Source organism: Nomia melanderi, unplaced genomic scaffold (genome assembly GCF_051020985.1).
Source record: "Nomia melanderi isolate GNS246 unplaced genomic scaffold, iyNomMela1 scaffold0248, whole genome shotgun sequence".
Classification (NCBI taxonomy): domain Eukaryota; kingdom Metazoa; phylum Arthropoda; class Insecta; order Hymenoptera; family Halictidae; genus Nomia; species Nomia melanderi.
In genome coordinates this window covers 41913-45000 of record NW_027475363.1, presented here as the reverse complement: position 1 = coordinate 45000, position 3088 = coordinate 41913, and the positions used below count along the sequence as shown (strand labels likewise).

General features: G+C 47.7%; 1 non-coding gene across 1 annotated transcript; it reads right to left on the bottom strand.

Annotated features, from left to right (window-relative positions):
- Positions 1–2188: 2188 nt before the first annotated feature.
- LOC143175918 (5.8S ribosomal RNA) lies at positions 2189–2343 on the bottom strand. The gene has a single exon (XR_013000561.1). It is a non-coding gene; the product is annotated as a 5.8S ribosomal RNA (ribosomal RNA).
- Positions 2344–3088: the final 745 nt, after the last annotated feature.

Sequence of the window (3088 nt, the reverse complement as noted above, 5' to 3'; positions counted from 1 at the left end):
CGCTAGACGATCTCGCGCTCCGGTTAACTTTAACGCCCGTCCGAGAAGAATTTTCGGGGACTGGACGACCGAAGCGGATCTCGCGCGGTCTCGCGATCGACAGTGAAGAGAAGTGCAGAAGAGGAAAAGAAGACACGACAAACACACACCATGGGGCGACCGACGCGTTCGTTTCAACGCTTTCGCACAAAGTCGGCGGCGGTTATATATTTATATCATTATATTCCGGCGGACGGGACGCGACGTTCGAAAGCCTCGCCAAAGAGGAGCTCCTGCCTCTTCCTCTCTCTTTTCTACGAGAAAAGATAAACGTATTTTACGGGGATACGGAAACGTTACCACGTGGTGTCACACACGATCGTCCGTCTCTTCTCTATAGCAGAAACCGATAAAAATACACCTCCCGAAAGAGAGTATATGGTGATTCTTTTTATATATATATATATATTTCGAAATACAACTGAACGTGGCGGAAGCGCACGGTGGTGGTCCAGCGAGGACACGCGACGACGGGGAATAAGAACTATTCGACCCGTTACGAATACGCATGCTCGTCCCGCACGATTTTAACACACACCGTGTTTTTCTCCAGTCGTCAAAGCGTTCGTGCGTCGAATTCGAAAAATAAAAAAAAAAGAAAAACACCTTTTCTCTCTCTCGGGGTAAAAGAGTCGATGTGTATTGTGTATAAAGGTTCTGCGAGAAGTCTCGTTTTGACGTGTGTTCCGCCGATAACGACGATCCTCCGAAACGGGGATACAGAAACGTTACACCTCACAACACGATCTCCGTCTCTTCTCTATAGCAGAAACCGATAAAAATACACCTCCCGAAAGAGAGTATATGGTGATTCTTTTTATATATATATATTTCGAAATTCAACTGAACGTGGCGGAAGCGCACGGTGGTGGTCCAGCGAGGACACGCGACGACGGGGAATAAGAACTATTCGACCCGTTACGAATACGCATGCTCGTCCCGCACGATTTTAACACACACCGTGTTTTTCTCCAGTCGTCAAAGCGTTCGTGCGTCGAATTCGAAAAATAAAAAAAAAAGAAAAACACCTTTTCTCTCTCTCGGGGTAAAAGAGTCGATGTGTATTGTGTATAAAGGTTCTGCGAGAAGTCTCGTTTTGACGTGTGTTCCGCCGATAACGACGATCCTCCGAAACGGGGATACAGAAACGTTACACCTCACAACACGATCTCCGTCTCTTCTCTATAGCAGAAACCGATAAAAATACACCTCCCGAAAGAGAGTATATGGTGATTCTTTTTATATATATATATTTCGAAATTCAACTGAACGTGGCGGAAGCGCACGGTGGTGGTCCAGCGAGGACACGCGACGACGGGGAATAAGAACTATTCGACCCGTTACGAATACGCATGCTCGTCCCGCACGATTTTAACACACACCGTGTTTTTCTCCAGTCGTCAAAGCGTTCGTGCGTCGAATTCGAAAAATAAAAAAAAGAAATACACCTTTTCTCTCTCTCTCGGGGTAAAAAGAGTCGATGTGTATTGTGTATAAAGGTTCTGCTGCGAGAAGTCTCGTTTTGCCGTGTGTTTCGGTAACGACGATCCTCCGAAACGTACATCTCATTCGTAAGAGAGGAAGAAAACAATCTCCCTGGGGCCAGTCGGTAATATACCGACATACGACGTGTCGTGCACATCCGTCTCACGCACGGTATACAAAATATGAATAAAACGTGTGTAGTCTCTCTCTCTCTCGACTTCTTAATATTTTCTTTCACCTCTGACGCATCATTTCAGGTGACGTCGGGAGCGCGGGAAAAAAAATTTTTCTAAACACACGAAACCGTTCATCTCACGAACAGCCGAAAAAGTTGTCGCTCAGATCCATATCGCAGTGGAGCGGTATCCGCGGGCGGTCGTAATTGAACGACGCACGACGCCGCGAACACTCACGCGAGTCCATACAAACGATTCCGATCGTTTTGCAACAACTAGAACGTACACTGTCCGTGAAATTCACAGAATTTTCGCGTGTCCGCGACAAACGCCGACGAGACACCCATCGTTCGCTCGTACGTAGCATCCTTCTCTTAACCCGACTCAGAAACGTTCTTTGCGCCCTTCGGTAAAAAAACGTTCGATCCGAAGAGGTGAACGACTGCGGGGATTTGACAGAGCTACGCAAGCAGTGTATGGTACGTAAACGACCCTCAGCCAGGCGTGGTCCAGGAATTGTATCCGTGGACCGCAATGTGCGTTCGAAATGTCGATGTTCATGTGTCCTGCAGTTCACACGTTGACGCGCAATTAGCTGCGTTCTTCATCGACCCACGAGCCAAGTGATCCACCGTTCAGGGTAATCGTATAAATTTTATATTTCACATATATAATTTTATTCTCATTTGTTCGACCTAATATCTCTCTTCTTTCAAAGAGAAGATAAAAGTTGATACCTGAATCTCCGACCAGCGCGCGAAGGAGATTCAGGCGTCGCCTTGGAGACGACACCGAAGCCTTTCGAGACGAAAAACGTTCAAGTAATATGTATATATTTCTCGACGTTCCGGGCGTATAGTGCATTCAAAAACCCGCGAAAGACGCAGAAGACTCGCACGCGTGGAAACGACGGGGATATATTTTGTATCCTACCCGATACTGAATCCATCGCGTGCAGTCGACCCTCGCGTTCTTCCGATCAGACGCATCTATTGTTGCGCGCATGTTTTCGCGTCGCATCGCGCGAAACGTTGCACGAATCGTACCGATCGATCGATTGAAAGCAAATAATGAAAAAAGACTTCACAGCTGGCTCTTTGCCGGTCATTCGTCCCATGTTATCTCTTGCCGCGAAATTGGCGCGCAAGAGTTGGGTGTCAGACGCGCGGCTTTAAAACGAGCTTCACGGCCGGTCCCTTCGTTACCGCTTTCGTTCTTTCTCTCGGAACGACCATGAACGAACACGACGAGCGACGCTACGGCATACACACGTCCACGGATTCGATTAAAAAAACAGACTTCACAGCTGGCTCTTTGCCGGTCATTCGTCCCATATTATCTCTTGCCGCGAAATTGGCGCGCAAGAGTTGGGTGTCAGACGCACGGCT